This window comes from Scleropages formosus, chromosome 20, assembly GCF_900964775.1.
Source record: "Scleropages formosus chromosome 20, fSclFor1.1, whole genome shotgun sequence".
Lineage (NCBI taxonomy): Eukaryota > Metazoa > Chordata > Actinopteri > Osteoglossiformes > Osteoglossidae > Scleropages > Scleropages formosus.
Window position 1 is genome coordinate 5,955,058 of NC_041825.1, and position 20,430 is coordinate 5,975,487.

The 20,430-nt window shown below is 43.4% G+C and overlaps 1 protein-coding gene across 2 annotated transcripts in view; it reads left to right on the forward strand.

The window, feature by feature from the left end:
• rhbdl1 (rhomboid, veinlet-like 1 (Drosophila)) overlaps positions 1-20,430 on the forward strand; it is a 69,808-nt gene that overhangs the window by 29,223 nt on the left and 20,155 nt on the right. The gene's annotated exons all lie outside the window — the stretch shown is intronic.

Genomic DNA, 20,430 nt, shown 5'->3' on the forward strand with positions numbered 1-20,430 from the left:
TTTCACATCTATAAGCAGCTGAGTGTTATGTACCACCAAAAGGGGGTGTCAAGTAAATAACCTATGCTTTGATAATATTGTTTGTTATTGAATGTACTTTGTAGACTCTGTTCTTGGACACTTTGAACAGTAGCGCCTCCAAACTGAATGAACATAAATGTAATGTACACAGGTGACTCTTAAGCAGATGTAATATTTAGCATAAAGATTTAATATTTCCACTCATTTATTTTAGAGAGCAACTCTATGCACCAGTAAAGTTTTAGAGATTGACAAGATAATGTTTCATGTGAATGTCCCAGGTGGGCTTGTCATGGGCGAGCTGAAGAAGGATGCCTGAAAAGTGCATGATCAGTAAGCGTCCTCACCTTGTCCAGACAAACAGAACAAACCCCGAGAGGCCTGCCCTTTGTTGGTGTCCCCTCTATGTTCTTGAATTTTCGCTTACGGCCGCCCCGATGAGGTGGTGATGCGGGACTCATGCGCTGTAGAGTCTCCTTCGGCGAGCAGCAGACCTCGTAAACACTTGAGTTGTGAGAGGTTCAGTGGCAGCCCTTGAAATCACCATGTGCGGCGGAGCGCCAATTGACAACAAGCCTCCCTCTCGTGATCCTCATCAAAGGCTGCGTGCGCCCGGCTACTTAGGTTAATTTCGTAAAGATGCTTTTCTGCATTCACGCTTTTGTGATAATAATAACTTATTTACGTGGATTTGTACACGGCAATGCCATGGGGTCAAAGATTCTACATTCCTTTGCTTTATTTTTTTTGTTTTCTGCAGTGTGGACTTTCGGTAAATCGTCATAACATTGCAAACGTTTCATTGTATAATTACTGTATCTAAAGGTGTTTGTTTAGTGATTATAGTTATTCTTATTTTCTCGCTGTTTCTCCTTACTTTCTGCAAGAACTGCGTAGATATAACTTATTAGAAACGAGAACAGATTCGGACCCTTAAGGTATGGGATTTCCCCGCATTGTCCCTTGGATTTGTGGTTTATTTATAGTTTTTAATGTTTACGTTTCAGAATCTGAAATTCATAAATACTGTTTTTTTTTTTTTTTTTTTTTTCCTGATTTGGCTCAGCCAAAGACTGGGACTTTAAGAGAATCGACGCTCGCCTTCACATGCATAAACTCTCATAAATAATTGAGATGCTGGTTTCTTTCAGAGACAAACTGGATGAGCAAGAGGGAGGTTCATCTGTGGGGAATGTTTAATGTGTGCAAGAGATACCCGGCATGCCTTATGTTGATTCTGAAGACTGACTGCGCTGCTGAGTTGCAGTAGCAGGGCAGAAGCAATCAATGGGACAGGAAGATGGGTTTGGAAACATGCTGTTTAAGAGGTAACGATCCAACAGGTTAGATCCATGATTAATAGGTCAAATACACAGGGGGAAGAGGAAGTGGCGGAGATAAGGACATCAACCTTGGGCCAGACTATCAAGGTAATCTGAGGGTCGTGGATATAGTTCACGAAAACACTGCTTGGGTAGCTGGCCTTTCCTGTTCCTGGCTGATCGTTCACACGGAAATGGAAACATGGAAATATTTTTTATATCCCGGAAGATATTTGTACACCCACGCCGCATTATATGGAAATCTGGGAAAGGGGAAAAACTGTTCGTAAAGCTGAAGTCCGTGTAACACGCTTTATTTCCATTCATTGAAATGGGAGAATTAGAGCATCTTCTCAGCCACTCTAGAAGTTAACCAGTTTCCAGCCAAAATTGGTAAATACCTGAATCACATAAATGGTTATACACTTGGAAATGACAAAAAAATTCCTAGATTTCCTTCACTCGTGTCAGTGCTCTTTAAATTCGGTGCCTCAATCGCCGAGACTTTGTTTTTCGCTTCGGATTTTCAGTACCATCAGACCAAACCTTAGCGGTATTATTAGTGTAATAATGCCAATGAAAATGGAAAAGACAAGGTACAGTTGAACAGAAACGCCATGAAGACATCCTTAGCTGGAGCAGTTCTGTACATTTATCAGACACTTTTCTCCTCAGCAACTTACAATTATTTACCCATTTGTATAGCTGGTTAATTTAGGATAAGTGCCTTGCTCAAGGCAGCAGGTTTGGCTGAGTCCCGCTGTGTGGCGGGCTTGGGGTTCGAGTCCTGCCTGGGGTGCCTTGCCTTGTGGTGTCCCATCCTAGGTGTGTCCCGTCCCCCTCCAGTATTGCACCCTGTGTTGCCAGGTTAGGCTCTGGTTCGCCGTGACCCCGCACGGGACAAGTGGTTTCAGACGGCGTGTGTGTGTCTGTGTGTGAGAGACCTTGCTCAAGGGTAGTATGGCTGGAGGTGAGATTCAGACCTGCAAACCTTGGGTCCAAAGGCAGCAGGACGGAAGGTCACTACTGACTGGTGCCGAGAATTCTGGGAGAGCTTGCCTCGCTGGCAGAGAGTTGGGGGACAAATTGGGACGGATTCTGACGTATTTACTGCATACAATGTTTCCTAACTGACTGCAAGTGCACTTTTACCAGGCCACCTGCTCAGTGAGGCTGTTCAGGCGAAAACAAAGCGATTAAAATGAAAAAGGACAGAAATTAACGTTGTCCATAAAAGCAACAACACATACAATAAGTGCACGTATAACAGTTTATGGACGCACTTAGCTGCCCATTATTACGTTTGTCGCTAATAGTTTTATGTGCTCATCACACTGTCCTCTCCATGGAAGCAACACTTCTATAGAGTGGATGTATTTTTCTGGAAGTTATTGAAAGCAATAACCTAGGCCATAAAACAATAAGCTTATGTGTGTTTGTTACTGAAGAACGGAGCCAGTGCAGATGGTACCTTTGCAATGCACAGTGACAAAAGGAAATATTAAATGTGAGAGGCAATTGTGAGCAGCACACTTGCTGTACGGAGCGAAATAATAATACGTGCGCCCAGTGATACCCATGTCATCAAGAGAAATCAATAATAATCTAGTAAATCTTTTGATTTATGTGCGCTCTCCAGCAGCCGTTTCCAGTCCATGCTGGTTTTCATTATGGCTGAACGGTTTAATTGATGTCAGCCTGTGCGCGCACTCGTAATTTCGGCTTGTGTTCCACGCGGAGGAAAAAGTGTTGAACTGCACCGTAGAAAATCCACATTTTTTTAAAAAATCTGTGCTAAACGTGACGTGCGTAACGTAACGCCTCTGCTTATAGTTATGCGTCATGTATTAGGCATAATTAACAACAGCTGTGCTAGTGGCGTGACACATTGTAAAGTGTGCGGTGAAGGCTGTAAAAAGCTGTAAAATTGCAGCCAGTTTCGTTCCTTGTATATTGCTTGTGATAACAGTAATTGGGTGGTTACTTATCGACTGAAATGGGCAGGGATTCGGGTAATCTTTTTTTTTTGTTGAGCTGCACAAATTAGAAAAGATAAAGAAAATGGTTCTAATGACAGACTGTATCTCCTAAATAAGCTAAATGAACACAACTGGAAGCATGGTCATACTTTGGTCAGTACCACGGACTCAGATTACCAGGGTCCGATTTACATTACGTTTATTCATTTAGCTGACGCTTTTCTCCAAAGCGACTTGCCACGTAAAGGTATTTATACCTATTTACACAGCTGGGTAATTTTACTGGAGAGATCCAGGGTAAGTACCTTGCTCAGGGGTGCTACAGCTGGAGATGGGAATTGAACCTGCAACCTTTGGGTCCTAAAACAGCAGCTCTAACCACTACAGTACCATTTGCGCCCGTTCGTTTTGTAATGGATGCTCCAGTTGACTCATGTGCCCATAACGTTTGAGTTGGAGTTGAGCTGAGTGGGTTTTTTCTGTCCCGCGGTAGACACAGTAAAGAATTCCCGAAAACAAGAGCTATTTATTGATGAGCCGACGGCTTCTAGAGTTGTGTTTCACCTTGGGTAGATGCTGTCTTTGGACTCAAAGGTTGCAGTTTCAAATCCCACCTCCAGCTGTTGCACCCTTGAGCGAGGTTCTTACCCTCAGTTGTTCCTGTAAAATTCCCCAGCTGTATAAATGGATAAATAATTAATAATAAAAGTAACTTTGTAAGTTGCTTTGGAGAAAAGTATCAGCCGAATGAATGGCAGTGATTTAACATTCCAGGGGTCCGTGTCTGAAAGGTAAGGCAGATGGTTGTCCCTACTGGGCAATTCTTGTATTTTGACATCATAAGGAGTCACGTTGCTTGGAATGAAGCCCTGCGGGCAGGCTGGGGGGGGCTGCAGCTCTAAGGCCCAGTAGTCCCTGGAGACCGACAGAGTCAGGGGAAGCTGAAGCCTTTAAAACACTTATTTATTTATGTTTGCCGCCGTTACGCTGAAGCACCCTCGAGGGCACGGAAAGATTAACATTTTCACTACTTATTAGGCTTACAGGATGGTATTATATAGTATTATGTCTTTCTCTTTGTCTTATTGTTTTTCTGGAGGTTAGAAACAACAGCGTCAGGCCCCATTTAAAACCCCTATAATTATCCATTTTAAAGTTCGTTTGTTTACCACTGAGATCTACAGGAATTCCTTCTCGGAGGCGTATATGGTGTGCGGCGAGCGAATTATGCCTTTTCACCATTTTCTCTTCATCAGCTGTGTGCAGTTGGTTCGGAATGGAGGAAACGTGAACAAGGAATAAAAGCGAGCCTGGATATTCCAAGTCAAGGCCGCCTATTTTCAAATGTCACTCAAAAGAGGAGAATACGGCACACGGTCCTTTCCAGTGTGGAAAGAGGCACGTTTCCTCCTTTTTTTTCTCCGAGAATGTCTAATGAGTGTTCGTGGGGACGTTGGGGGATCCGGCTGCGTTACGGGAGCGTCACTTAAAGGCAGCTGGGGACTCGTTTACAGAACGCCCCTGCGCTCACATTTGACTGTAAACGTTAAACTCGCACGGCGATTTATGGAATTTGAAAGTGAAGCGAAAATGCGCCGTACAGCTGTAAGCGCACCAGCTGTACGACTCAGCCGCTCGCCGCGCTGGATGCTCGGCAATTAAATGTTATCGGACCTTGGTGAGGGAGAATATTTTGCCTGCTCTTGCATTTTCAGACGTGAATATATGCTCACAAATAGTATAGAATGTACTAAATGTGGTCCCTGGAAGGAATGTTATGTGCCAAGACATCTTTTTTTGCTTTGAGCCTGACTGGACCATTATCAGAACTCACTAAGAAGAGGCCGGTCCCTCTGTGGTGGCTCCTGGGAGGAGCACATCGGGGGGTGCTCATGGTTCAGAAGCGCATCATTAATAAAACTAAACGCACCCATATCCAACATAATTGCCTTAATAAGTGCTGGACCGAAATATCCGTCCAATTTCAGTAACTGCTTGTCGTAAGTAGGGTTGTGGTGATGCAAAGCCTATCCTGGAAGAATTAAATAAAGACTGGGGGGGGGGGGGGGGTGCTTACACACTGGACAGGATCCCAGTCCATCACAGGGTAGCAAAGCGTGCACACACACACACACACACACACACACACACCCATTCACACACTAAGGCGATTTCGTGTCACCAGTTCACCTATACTGCATGTCTTTGAACTGGAGGGAGGAAACCAGAGCACCCAGAGGAAACTCATGCAGGCACAGCAAGAACATACAAACTCCATACAGACTGAGCAGGGTTCGAACCCCTGTTCTGTCACACACCCTACGCGCTGCCACCCTTAGACCAAAAAAAAAAAAACATGAAAATACAACGATATACCAACATAATTTTTTTTCAAGCTTACATCAGTGTTGTACTGATAGTAAACACAGCAGTACAGTGGTGCACCTGTGTTTTTTTAACTGTTTTTCAGGGCTACATCTGTTGCTCCGTATCAGTGAGCATCCCTGCATGTGTTGCCAGAGTGGGCGGGAACCGCTGCGCAATATGGTGCAAAAGCACAGATAGAAAAATCGCAGACGGCACAGGCTTCTGTCCTTATATGCAAGTCTGCAGGTTTCCCACAATCCAATTTTCCACTGCTTTTGCTGATGGTGTGGTGTTAGCGGCAACTCGCCTCCCTTCTCGATCGCCTTGTCAAACACAGAGATTAATTTTTCACCCCCTCAGTTTTGCGGCCCATGTACATGTGATGCTCCACTCGTGTGCTGTAGTGGCTCCTGCAGTTATACCTGAGCTGCTTACTGCTCTGTGCTGGTTGGGAGTGCAGGGATTTGGCTGCGCGCCGCCGTTCCCAGGCGGTAAAGCTTTGTTGTACCCCTTCGCACGAAACCTTTTGATTCTCGACAGCCTGCGAGGGGATCTGGCTAGTCTTTACCCTAGTGGGGTGCTGCTCTGTGTGCTTTGTGTTGGGTTTGTCACCAGCAGGGACGGTTGCCACATGGTTGTCCTCCTCATGGATTGCGCCTGGATGGGATAGGGGTGGGACTCCGCCACCAGAACTGTCAGGGTAAATAGTGAGACTGCAGTCAGAGGACTAAGTACAGACCTCGCATGATGAGGTTTTGTGCTACGAAAAGTCGCTGTAACACTCATATACTGGGGAAATGTATAACTTTTATACCCAGTGTGAATAAAGCTATGGGTGATAGCGCTGCTGTCTCACAGTGGCCGGGTGGGGCGAGAAGATGTGTGGAGTTTGCATGTTCTCCCCATGTCTGCAGGGGTTTCCTCCGGGTGCTCTGGTTTCCTCCCACAGTCCAAAGACATGCTGTTCTGGTTCACCCATAGTGTGTGTGCGCTCCACTAATGTAGGGACGAGTGACTCAGTGTAAGTAGTGTATCTAGCAGTGTAAATCACTGTGGTGAATAAGGTGTGTGGGCTGATAACGCTACATAGAGTTCATTGGAAGTCGCTTTGGAGAAAAGCATCTGCTACATAAATAAATGTAAAGCTTTAATCTCACAGCCAGATGACGTTAAGTTGGTGTCAGTTGTTTGTTGGTGTCTACACAATAGCTCCAGTGGCACCCTGTCCACGTGCTTTGCAGAGTGACATAGAATATTACTTTTTTTAATAAATTAAATATTTATATAAATATTTGTGAGTTCTAAAAATGTCCAGTGTACCGTGTCTCACATCCTGTGTGTGCATTGGACAAGTGGTTATTCATACCACGATGTAACAAAAAAAATTTTCAAAGTTCTTCGTTATGTCAATTTTTGTGTTGGTTAGGGTTAGTTAAAGTTTACTGACTTCAAAAATACTACTAGTTCTTCTAGAGTGTCAGTTTTAGTTTGGTACTTTACAGCCACCGGGAGATTCTAGAAAGCACCAGAACATTATAGAAAGCATCAGATCCTAAAAGGTACTGGAAAATTCAGTACTTGGAACCCAGTGCCAAAATTTGCCACAATTCTCAAAAATTAGTTTCAGTAGTTTTTAGAATGTGGAATATTTTTAGAAAAACTGATATTTGGTACAAACTAAGGCCAAAAGTATAATTAATCTAACAGAACTAAATAGAAAATGCAAAAAAACAACAAAATAAAATTTTTGTTACATGTGTAATAAATGAATGAATGAATGAATGAAAGGTTAACATAAGAGTTAACTTAAGTAGTTTAACATAATATAAAAAACCTTCTGTTTTGGTTTTTTAATTTATTTTACTCTACCAATTTTTTTTTATCTGGGAACCAGTTATTTTTGTCCATAAGAAATAGTGTTAACTTGATCTCATCACAACCGGAATTCACCTAACGTGGTGATTTCACAGAACGCATTAACCCCATGAAGTGAGGGCTGAGGGTACGTTCAACTGTGTGTTCGCTGGTCTTTATTCAAAAGCCGGAGCACCGATTCTCTCTTTGTCCTCTCTTTTTCCCAGCCGTGCTCAACATCACTTGTTGTAACTAATTAGTTATCAGCCTTAGTTTAAAAGGGGAGCGGATTAGTTAAATTATCCGCAAAGACCTACAGCTCGTACCTTCACCAGGATCATGAACAAAGACTAATGCGTTCGGTGTCCTATCACGTGATTTAATGAAATATGTTTGCACCACTGCTATAAAAACAAAATTCCCCAAACTCAGACCCTTTATTGACTAATTTATCTAATTAGTCAACTTGCCTTCATTGTATTTGCATTTTTATGGCATTCCACAAGTTAGATGTCTGAATTCACACATTGAGTCAAACCTGAACAAACTGAATTGAAAGAAAATGTAAAAATTTGAAGGGACCATTGATCTTAAGCAGCCAATTTACCCTGATATTAATAGGATAGTCCCAGTTGTATTGTACTAATTCTCAAAGTCTAATAACAGCTTTGGTTGTCAAATGCTGTGTGCTGGTGCATCACTCTAATTCTTCCTGTGCAATTCATAAAAATACCGTGTCATTTTGAAATATTTACTGAATGCAAGAGCACAGTTAATATGCAAACTCAATTTGCTTCATCATCAATATATGTTTTTTATAAAATAGAAGGATACTCTGATTTCGATTTTTGCCGGTCTGCTTTTTTAATAATGTTTTGGGTCAGTGATTGATTCTGCATGTGTCAGTAAGTGGCATTTCTGCTTGGTTTTATTCAGGAGCTCTCATTTTATGAGGTCCGGTGATCAATATGGCCAAACAGGCAACCCAAAAGGATTATTAAATCTTCAGATCCAGTTGAACTGCATTGATTTTTTTGTGTTCCAGGGGCACAGCGCTACTTTAACCATCAAGGTCATTTATATTATCTGACTCCACGTCGCCTGATAGTAACTCAGGTCTGCCGTTTTATTTTTGAGGACATTGCCCCTTCTCGGGAACACATGGAACAACTCTGGTGGGTAGAGACCCCGTTTCAGCTGCCTGTCCAAGATGTAACGATACATGAATTGTGTGCTCGAGGTCTACCGCTGGTTCCCAAGACGACTGTTATGGTCACAGACTCAGTGGTTATGTTTCCATTACTATCCCTACCAACAAAGCAGAGACGGGACTGAGTAGGGGGGATTGATTTTTTAGGGCCTTACTTTGCGGCACATTGATTCCTTTCACCGTGGTTGCATCCCCACCAAAAACCCACTGTCAGCAGGGTGCTGTATTCCGCCACTACAGCACAGCAGCTTAGGGACAGAAATATTAATTAGACTGTATAAATACAGGGTGAATACACCGCGCTGTAATTTACAGCCCAGAGATACTTCCCCGCATGCTCGCAGGAACACACTGCGTTTGAAACCCTGCAGAAATTCACAACAGCATTTCATTAGCGGTACTAAATAATTCTCTGATGCTCTGTGTGTCTCTGGAGACCAGAGACATGGTAATACGGGGCACATTAATATGGAGGATATATTTGCAATCAGGCTTCTAAATCTTAATGGAAGCTTCTGTTCATACTTTCACCTGAGGGTTTTTTTTTAAGTAATACAAACTACCGCTTAAGTATTTATACAAAAATTAATGAATTTTTTTGCTCTTCTCTTTAGGGATGCGCTGGCCGAGTCATACAGAGAATAAGTTGTTCATAAAAGATTTAAGATGAAAGACATTTTCGTGAAGATTTTCTTTCTTCCCAAACCTGCTGAGATGCTTGCCGATCGTCCTTTATATCGTAGCCTTCTGTCCCACATTGTGGACCTCTGCCCACTTTAACTCTTAGCGTGAAAAGCACAACACATTTTCCTCGCTATTTCGCCACTGGAGCGTGGCATCAAGGATGGCCGGCGTAAATCAGAGGCGTTGTGGTGTGAGGGGAAGGAGAGGGGCGGTGGGCGCTGGAGAGCGCAAGGCGGAATCAATCACTCGGAACATCTCAGGTGTGACTCAGGCCTGGAGACGTGAGGAGGTTTGATGAGCCCAGCCACAGGAGGGAAGGGGGAGGGGCGGTGAGACAAAGGGCCATAGAGGCCTCTTCATAAGGCCCAAGCGACTATCGGTTCTTATCCCGTTGAAAGTTTAAAACAGTCATCATAGACTCTGCAGGGTTTTTTTTAATTTGTCGGTGCTTTTCTTTTCATTTTTACATGATCGTTTGTAACCAACAAGTTAACAGTCATTTGATGAACAGCTGCAGACTACCGAACTCTTATAAGGCCTCTTAATATAGGGCATGAGTGTCCATCCCTGGTGCAAACAGAGCAGTAGGCTTGTTGAGGCATGGGGCTGCTTTTCTTCCCCATAATACCGATGTTTATTGGCTTCTGGCACTTTGGTAGATATACAGGTGCTAGTGTGATGACTTTAAGCAGAAAGGCATAGTCACCTTGAATGAGTACAGTAAGGAGAGTGGTACCGTATTTACTCAAATAAACACTTGCACTTTTTTCCCCAAAATCCAAGTTAAAAAATCGGGGTGCGAGATATATGCGGGAATTTTCGGAAACTAAAGCTTTTCATCGTATATGCAAAATTTCTTTTTTCGTTAAGTAAAATTAGGGGTGCGAGATATAAGTGTGAGTTATATTCCAGTAAATACGGTAATTGTAGTGATTCAGTGCTCTGTTTTTCACACTGTCCTATGTTTAGGAAGGGCCTTCTAACCCAGCTGAGTCTTCAACACCTTTTACGTTTTTACGTTGATTCATTAGATGGCGCTTTCCTCCAACGCGATGCGCATCTCAAAAAACAATACTACAGTGCATTACACCAACAGATAGAGAGATCTGGATACAGACACGTGATCCACAGTCAGTTTGTCTCATACCACCGTATAAAGCACTGTACATTGCACAGGTAGCTGCATATAGAGGTTTTTCATCAAATTACAGTACAGGTTCATGGAGCACATAGGTGATCGGGTGAAGCATGAGTCTGACAGAGGTGTGTTTTGTGATCCTTCTTGAACGTTGAGAGAAATTCAGCAGTTCTGAGTGAGAGAGGGAGGTCATTTCCACCACATGGGAACCAGAACCAAAACTGAAAAACTTTAGGCTTTAGGTCGGATCTCTTGTGTGCAGGACCATCAGGTAGGCAGAGGTGGAGGAGCGTAGCAGTCTGGTTGGAGGGTTGCAAGTGATCGGGTCTTGTAGATATTGGGGAGCAGATCCGCTGATGGTTTGTAGGCCGTAACCATAGTCTTGAACTTGCAGGTAGCTACAGGAAGCCAGTGGAGAGAGGCAAGGAGGAGCTGGATATTCTTAGTGTATCAATTCAGGGTAAGTTCCTTGCTCAAGGCTACTGCAGCAGGAGGTAGGATTCAAACCCGGGTCCTCCAGTTGATGGCAACGGTCCAACCTCTGCACTAACTGCTGCTGCCTAAAATAACCACTTTAACTTGACCCACAATTGAACCAGCTGCCTAAGGATGTCTTACTCTATATGGCTAGAGTCCTCCAGTCTTCTGAAATGTGTCATTTTATGAATGACAAGTCTTTCTGAGGTGCTGGTTCACTTCCCAGAATCCTCCAGCGTTCCTGTGCTCCGGCACTCAGGCCCCTGAGCTGGCCTGAAGTTTTCCAGATGTGGCAGCCAAAGGCTGTCCTAAATCAGGGCAGACGGGGAGCTCTGTGCCGAGGCCAGCAGCGACACGGGGAGCTCCAGACCGCATGCAGGGCGGTAAATCTGGGACTCGGCTGCGATTCTTGTCCAGGCGCAATTACAGGTCTGCTGTGACAGGACGGACGGGGAGCGTGCGGCCTACGGGAGTCGGGCCTCACCAGCCCTCCGCCAAAGATCTGGACACAGTTTCACTTCCGAGAGTCCGAAAGCACGCGTGCCCGGGTAGCAGAACCCTGCGCGGTGCGTGTACGCGATGTAGACACAGACGCTTCGAATGAAACGCAACACTTTTCCCGCATCCTCCAATAACGCTGCTATTATTAATAACACCGGTGTTAATTCTGAGTCTCAGCTGTCAAGGTTTTCTTTTATGTGGGCTGTGGAAAGGCGATAATTGGAGCTGCTGCTCGTGTTCGCTCGAGAATAGGCACTCCGTTGTTCATGGCGGGACGAGGAGACGCACATAAACAGCATGCGATGATAAGATCGACTCTAAAACACAGCGCTGGTCCACCGGTTTCTCGAATTTATCATTCCACGATGTGCCTGCATCAAAATTCCCCATATAATAAGAGGGATTAATTCAACATACTCTTTCAGACAGTCTACAATGAAGGCAGACTTTGTCTCTAGACATGAAATCAGGGGCTGTTTGATCACTGAGCACAGCGGTGATTCATTCTGCTGTGTACAGGAATTCGGTAATGAAAACAGAACTGTGTATATGAATGTGATTACGGAGCAGCGCCTTCGATGTAAGTCTGCGTGTGCTTGTAGGGTGCACCTCTGCAGGCAGCCTGGGGAAACGGTGGCGAGGAGCTTCCCGAGTTCTTTTTGTTGTCCCGAATGCACCTGGGAAATAACATTCTGTAAAATCAGGTAGGGGAATTCTGGTAGTATTTATATAATGGGACGTACAAAAGGCATACATAACGCTTACGAGTTTACGAGTGTAATGACGTGACATGAAATAGTTGAAGAGAAACCATCAGTGTGCACATACTGTCCTTGAATATTTCCTCTTTTTCTGGTTCAAGCTGCCCACCTACATCACTTAAAAAAAAAAAAAACAGCTTTATGTCATATTTATGTCAGTGCAAAAAGATTCATTCTCCAACTGCTGTTCCTTTATGGCAGCTGTTATGGCTACTACTTTCCTTTATAAAAGCTTGATGTTGCGTTGTATTAGTGCTACACAAAACCCAATGAAGAGGACGCTAGCAATTTACATTTGTTAGTTTAGTGCTTTTCTCCAAAGCAGCTTGCAATTATTTACCCATTTATACAATAGTTTTACTGGAGCAATTTAGGGTAAGTACCTTGCTTGAGAGTATTACAGCCAGAGGTGGGGGCTTGAACCTGCAACCTTTCTATCCCAAGGCAGTAGCTCTAACCGCTATGCTACCAACCATTCTGGTTTGGAAGTATTCCTTCTATTTCCATCGGTAACTACTGATTGTGGTGATCCACAATTTATTTCAGAAGCACAGGGTGCTAGGCTTGGCTGGGTGAACCTTAGATGGGATGTCACACACATAGTAAGTGCAATTTTTAAAGTCACTCTGCCTGAAACACACTTTAGCCTGTGGGAGGAAACCAGAGCGCCCGTGGTAATCCCTCGCAACCGTAGCGAGAACACGCAAGCTCCAAGCAGACTGAGCAGGCATCAACCCTGCATCCATTCAGCCCGTGTGGCGTGGTGACACTGTTTTAAAAATACTTGTGTGCACAATTACTTTTTACAGATTTCGCATTTGTTGATCGCTTTGCAGCTCGAAATCACAGACCAGGGACTGCCGGAAGCTTATTCCAGATGCGTCTCTCTCACCGAATCCACAGAGGCTGGGTCCAGACGTGTAGACTGGACAGGAGTTTGAGGCGATATTCCTGCCGTCTTCCTTCAAGTTGGTCTTAAAGAGAGGCTGTTGGGTAAAAGCTAGTGCCGTGCGGTAATATATACTGTATGGGTCATAGGGGGGAGCTCGTGACTGATTGTTGCACAAGGCCCAGTGGAGGCTGACACATCACGCTGTACCTCAGCCGTGACTCGCACACAGTGATACTCTTGGACCGGGGGGGACAGACCCCTCTGTGATGGATATGGATATTAACGGCAGCAGTAATAATAACAGCGGTGTACTAACCTTAAATCCACCACAATAGCATGTACGACAGGGAGCGTAAATCTCCCGTCAGACCCATCCCAGCACCAAGTGCAGCGGCGCACCGGTCCGCGCTCCAACGGGGGGAGCGGTTCCCTGACTGGGGTTGCGTGTGTTCATTCGCATTTGTACTCAGTTATCTAGGCAGATCACACATATATTTCATGTTTTTAAATTTTTCTTTAAATGTCAACAGGTAACAACAATAACAACAGTAATAATACAACTAATAATAATAAAAATAATAATAAAAGTTGGAATACATGATGTAAAAAAAAAAAGAAAAACGCACCCCACGTTAACGTCTCTGTTTTACAAAAACAAGCAGCGATATGCACAGCATCCATTGTCAGCAAAGTCCTCGACACAATTAGCAGTGTTTAATAACAGATACTCCCTTTGAGTTGGCCTAGACCAGATGACCTTAACCCTAATTTGACCTAAATAATAATAATAATAATAATAATAATAATAATAATAATAATGATAATAATAATAATTCAGTTGTTCGTGGTTGTAAAGTCTCCCTGTTCAGGATGCCACAGAAAAGGTCAGAACTGGACAGATGGAGTCCCAGTGGATCCCTGGGAAAACAGTAAGCGGGACTGTGAAGGTTTGTGGGAGATTTTACACTTATTCTATGATTGACAAGCAGGCGTAGGTAGGGGTTTGGTTTAATACATTCCTCCTGAAGTTTAATTTTTTACAAAACCCCTGTAATAACACACATTTTAATGGCAGACCCTGGAAAGGATGGTGATTTCTGAGGCCTCTGAGGATAGTTGGAACATTACAAAAGCACGAAAATCCTTTACTTTCTCCAGGTTCCGGAACAACTGTTAAGGGGATTTTACTTTTTTTCATTTGCAGAGTCAGTGGAAAGTCGCCATTCATGAAATTCGGCTTTTGTTGCGACCGTTTCTGCTGGATCATTGCCGATTTGTAAAATGTTCATCCAGCACCTTCGGACCGGTCTGAGCGATCTGAGAAGTGAAATCTGTCCGGTGGCCGTGTGGACACACCCTAAAGCGCTTCACGCATCCTGTGCTGCCTTTCAAAATTACGGCTTTTTGTCCATGGATAAAGTTAATTAACTGTCATGTTACCGGCTTACGGACCCACTTTTGGATGACCTATGGTCTTAGATGTTCCACCTAGTACCATCTACGTCATCCCACACCGTGTCATCTGTATGGACCTTTACGTTCCATTATTATGGGGTTTTCGGAGCGTTTGCAGAATTGATGCCAATGTAGTGTTATTCAGCAAAGTCAATTTTTTTTATAAGTGCCACATTAGGAATTGACTGACGTTCCATATATTTCCAAGCTTTCCCTTAAAATACTTTTTGATACCTTCCTTTCCCTGACTGAGTTGCTGGAAACTTTTCCTTATGCCTCATTTAGTTGATGAGGGAAAGTGATATTGTCAGTCTATCTCAAATGAAAATAGAGAAATCCAATATTTCCTACCCATCCCTTATCTCATTGCCTTAAAACATAAATGTAGCTGGAATTGAGTTTTTTTTTTTTTCCCCCTCCCTTACAGGTATTCTCTTCAGATTGAACAAAAAATGGTTGGCGGGACAATTACACACCAGTAGAGCGCTGTCTCTACCCATGATAGATTTCAAAATTTGCACCCGCAGTGCCAGCGTGGTAATGAGTTTTGTATTTATGGCCATTGCTGCAGATGCCATGGATGAAAGCCCTGACCCCTGGACCGGTGGTGTCCAACAAGTTTGATGATCTTTTACACTACTGAAATGAGGTCACAAGGTTCACCATCCCTCTCGCGAAAGACCCGCTTCTCAAGGTTGTCCTCAAGACCAGCTCGACCTGGTTATGTGCGGCTCTTCGCCACACTGCTGGTATTTTAAGGCCAAACAGAGGGATTTTAGGTAGAACAGTCTAATTGGACTGTACTGGGATTTCCATCCTAACTTGCGCTCCACTCATCTTTTGCCAGTGGACGTCTAGGGATTCGAACACTCATGGGGAGAACAATGGCTTTGCTGTAAGACGGATGAGCCTGACCTTTTTAGCTTTGCTCTGTTGCAGGCGATGTTGGTGCTGAGAAACTAAGGGAGAAAACCTGGTTCCTACGGTTGACTGAGCAGCTTTTCGCTGGATTCCCTTTTCTCACTATAGCCTGCTTTCCACCAATGGCGGGAGTAGCAGGTAGTGTATTGGAGTCAGGTTCAAATCCCACCTCCAGCTGTCTTACCCAAGGTGCTTTTAATTAATTGCTCCAGTAAGAATTATCCAGCTGTATAAGTGGCTAAATAGTTCCAAGTTTTTTTAGAAAGAAGTGTCAGCTAAATTTAAGAAGGGAGTTGGATGCTGAATTGTAAGGCTGTGGTTTGAGACTATTTACATTTATCTAATGCTCTTCTCCAAAGCAGCTTACAATTATTTACCTATTTATATACGTGGGTAGTTTTAGTGGAGCTCAAGGATACTACAGCTCTAAGGGGGAATCAAACCTGCAACCTTTGGGTCCAAAAGCAGTAGGCCTTACTACTATGCTACTAGTTCCCTCTAGAAATTTTTTGTGACATCTTTATATACTTGCCTGAGCTCCACATACAGTAGGTCTCTTCACTGAGTGTGTGTGTGTGTGTGTGGCTGTTGGTCTGTACTTTCCTTTTTAAGAATAAACATTCTTAATAAAAATATTTTACAAAATTCATTCAAAGAAAACTTATTCCTATACTGCGCAGCAGCAATGATCAAGACATTCAAAACACCCAAAAAAACGTGTTTATTTGTTTAGCAGACACTTTTCTCCAAAACGATCTCAAGGTCAGCAACTCACACACACACACACATATCATCTGAAACCGCTTGTCCCATATAGGGTCGCAGCAAGCCAGAGCCTAACCCGGCAGGACAGGGCTTAAAGCTGGAGGGGGAGGGGACACACCCCGGACAGGACGCCAGTCCGTCGCAAGGCACCCCAAGCAGCGCTCAAACCCAAGACCCGACAGAGATCGGAACCTGGCCATACCTGCTGCGAGTAAGCAACTCAGAGTGAAAAAAGTGCATCTCGCCAACAGACGATGAAATTTAGATGCAAACGTATGATTGTAGAAGCACAGTTAGTTTGTTTGATACCACAGTTTCTGGCTGGCACTATCTATACCAGTCATGAATTCATGCACAGTGCTCTACCTTTTTATTTTAGTGGAGCTGATATTGGGTATATAATACACACACATTTTCAGAACCGCTTGTCCCAGACGGGGTCACGGGGAACCGGAGCCTACCCGGTAACACAGGGCGTAAGGCCGGAGGGGGAAGGGGACACCCAGGACGGGACGCCAGTCCGCCGCAAGGCACCCCAAGCGGGATTCAAACCCCAGACCCACTGGAGAGCAGGACTGTGGTCCAACCCCCCCTGTATATAATACAGTATATATAAAACTGTTACATCAGCGAGTAGTGCTGCTGCCTCACAGCACCTAAGCTGTTTGGGTGTAAGTTTGACTCTGGTTCGGAGTGTGTGCAGTTTGCACGTTCTCCCTGTGTCTGCATAGATTTCCTCCGGGTACTCGGCTTTCCTCCCACAGTCCAACGACATGCATTCAGGTGGATTGGTGACGCTAAACAGCCCATAGTGTGTGTGTGTGTGTGTGTGTGTGTGTGTGTGTGTGTGTGTGTGTGTGTGTGTGTGGATACTGTGCGATGGACTAGTTTCCTCTCCAGGATGTTCCCCCTCCTTGTGCCCAGAGATTCTGGAATAGGCTCCAGACTACCGTGACCCTCAGGACAAGAGGTTAATGAATATGGATGGATGGATATATATAACTTCTAACCAAGGCTAATAATTCCCACTTAATTCTGGTTCCTCTTGTTATGAATCAGTGTATGGCACACCTGTACACTCTTCTGTGACTAATGCTCTTTTCACACACCACATTTCATAGTGCCAAACAGGACCATTAGTGCAGAATGGATGGACCGGCATTTTTACCGGCGTTAGTGCTCCTGCTGAGTCGCATGTACTTATCGGTCTCTATTTTCAGGATGGAGATGTGTGCGGAATTTGGCCAGTATGTGGTGAACAGTGTGTGATTTGTAAGTTTCAGCCTTCGGGGGGTCCAGCATCTCACAAGCATCCAAGTAGGGATTTTCGTAACAGCTCATGTCAGTGTAGGTGTGGTGTTTCTAAAATGCGTTTGTCATGAATATTCTGGTAGCCTCAAGTAGGTTTAGAGCAGTTTTCACGGTCCAAATGGAGTCTTATGGGGAGCGGTAACGCAACGCTGTTTTTTGCACAGGTATTTTTATGCAGCACACAGTACGTGTTGGTCGTGTGCATATTCATAATGTGAAATGCAATCAATTAACCGGTTCCTCTTCTGCTGTCCAGCAAAAAAGGAAAATATGTATTTCAGTTGCTACTTTGTTGATGAAATTTTAAATGTATTTTAATATTGGATGGCTTGTGACTTTTTCATTGGGCTTTTTCAACTTCATTAGTTACATTAATAATTTCTTTTCAGTCCCGGTTTATTACAGATTTCGTTAAGTTGGTGAGTAGTAATTTGGCCCAATTAAAAGTTTTTCTGAATTTATTTCTGTCACTTTATTGACAAATTAAACGAGAGCTACCAGCACCCGTCCACAGCTGCTCAAAAATTGTTGATGTATAAATTAAGTAGCATGTAAGCTTATATGAAATATGAAAAAATGTTATAGACACCTGTGTAGTTGGCTGGCACTTCAGGGACCACGGTCTCCTCCTTCGGGAAGCACTCTTCGCAAGCACACTTAAGTGGAGCCACACTGTCATCGAACATTTCGGTAAACTGACAGCTAACGATTGGTGCAGATTTTTAAGTGGAAAACACTAATCTTTCCTAATCTTTCCTAAGATTAAACCTAAGAGACACCATTATCTCACACTGAAAATTAATTCCCAGTCTGTGTTTGACCTTGACGCACAGCAGCCTGTTTGCACTGGTGCCGATAAATTACATTTTAGGTCATAATTTCACTCACGGATATCAGTTATAGAATGAAAGTCCAACGCAGAAAAAGAGAAATATCTTTGTCATACTTGCAAAAAATGAGCTCTTGTTTCTATTATTTTATTTCATCATTAGCTGTGCGCTTTGCTAACATTTAACATTTTAAAACATTTGCACATCAGGAGCAACTTTCCCAGAAAACCTACATCTCCCTACTAAGTGATCTCATGGACATTGTCTCTGAAAATACAGCGTTCCCCCACCTTACAAAGGTATTTCATTCTTGAAAAACCCTTCTTAAGGTAAATTCTTGTAAACTGAAGACATCATTAAATCGGTTGCTTCAATGGTTAAAAAAAGAATCTATGCTTTCCTGAGCCCCAAAAGTGACTAAATTGCTCAAATATCACCAAATCCCATTCAGCACAATCAACGTAACTAATATTTACTATTGAAGTAATTATCATAACATAACACAACATAACAGCATATCAAGGCAGTTTCCCTCCATTAATTACTGTGTAATACTGTATGGTTGAGTACATTGAGCTCATTCAGCTCTTTCAGAGATATCATAGACTGTCCAAACACTGACAAACAAAACATACAAACACAGTATGTACTAATTCAATGTTTAATGCAAAAAAAAAAAAACCTAAACAGTAAAGAGAGAAGAAATCAATGAAAACAATGAAAATGAATTGACACTCACTGGAACAAGTCAACATGGTTTGGACAGTGCAAACAGGGACCATGATCACTGAGTTTATAAGAGGTGAAACTAACAGACAAGGACTAATAGAGGTTGAGAAACCACCACAACACGAGCCAAACTATAATTGCGCAGAAGAACCCATTTTAGATTTGGTCTCGTGCCACTCAGCTGTTGAGAAGCGCGTAAAATCCAAATTCGGTCCTCGTAAATGCGAAGAAATGCCACACGCTTCTTCGCATGCCCCATCAGTCAAAGTAGGGGTATCGCATGAAACTCCTTATAAAGTTGAATTCTTGTAACTCAAATGGGCGTATTTCATGGTATGATTGTATTTTATCTTGCTCACTTTCATTAACCGCTTGTCCTGGTCATGGTCTTGGTTGTCTGGAGCCTATCCCAGAATCACCGAGTGCAAGGCTGAGGAGTATTCTCTGAACGGGACACCAGTCCGTCACAGATGACTATTATGATAATCAAATTTTGACATCTAAATGTAATTCTGTATTCTGAAATGAACTTCTGGGATGTCGTCTGCTTTGAATTCACACCTTGAGTACCGCAGGCACCTTAACCCTAAAGAACAAAGTTCTGGGCCCCCTTTTTTGCTGTGTAAATACAGTAGATCAAGCCATCTTTGCCCCAGGTATATTATCCAGGAAGGGCAACTTATATAGTGAGAGAATGCTGACAATAGCAGTTTTTTTTGTGCAAGAACAGCAGTTTTTTATATTATAGTTGGATTTTTCTGAGGTTATAATGTACAAGCAAAGTGTTCTGGTCTTAAATTGAACAATTCCAAGGGAATTGGGAATTGGAAGCAGTTTTATTTCCATACCTGCACCAACCCAGAGAAATTTTGCAAAACCTTTGGACACTTTAAACTTCTAAGTCCTGCAGCTCGTGGGATTTCGTGTTATAATTTGCTTGAGACCAAATGTGATTGGGACACAAAAGTAATGCCTTCCCATCTATGCCTTTGGTGCCCAGTGAAGGGGAAAATCTGAGCACAGATTTAATTTGGAGAACTTTTCGTTTTTTTTTTTTTTTTTCGTTATTTAGAACGCAGTCATCTTTATTGTTTGCCCAGAGTGCAGCGTTTTGTTTTTCAGGTGGGTTTCGTGAGCACGGACGGTTGGGCGGCGCATCCACGTGTGTGTGTGTGTGTGTGTGTTTCTGTTCATCTCTGAGCTCAGAGTCAAG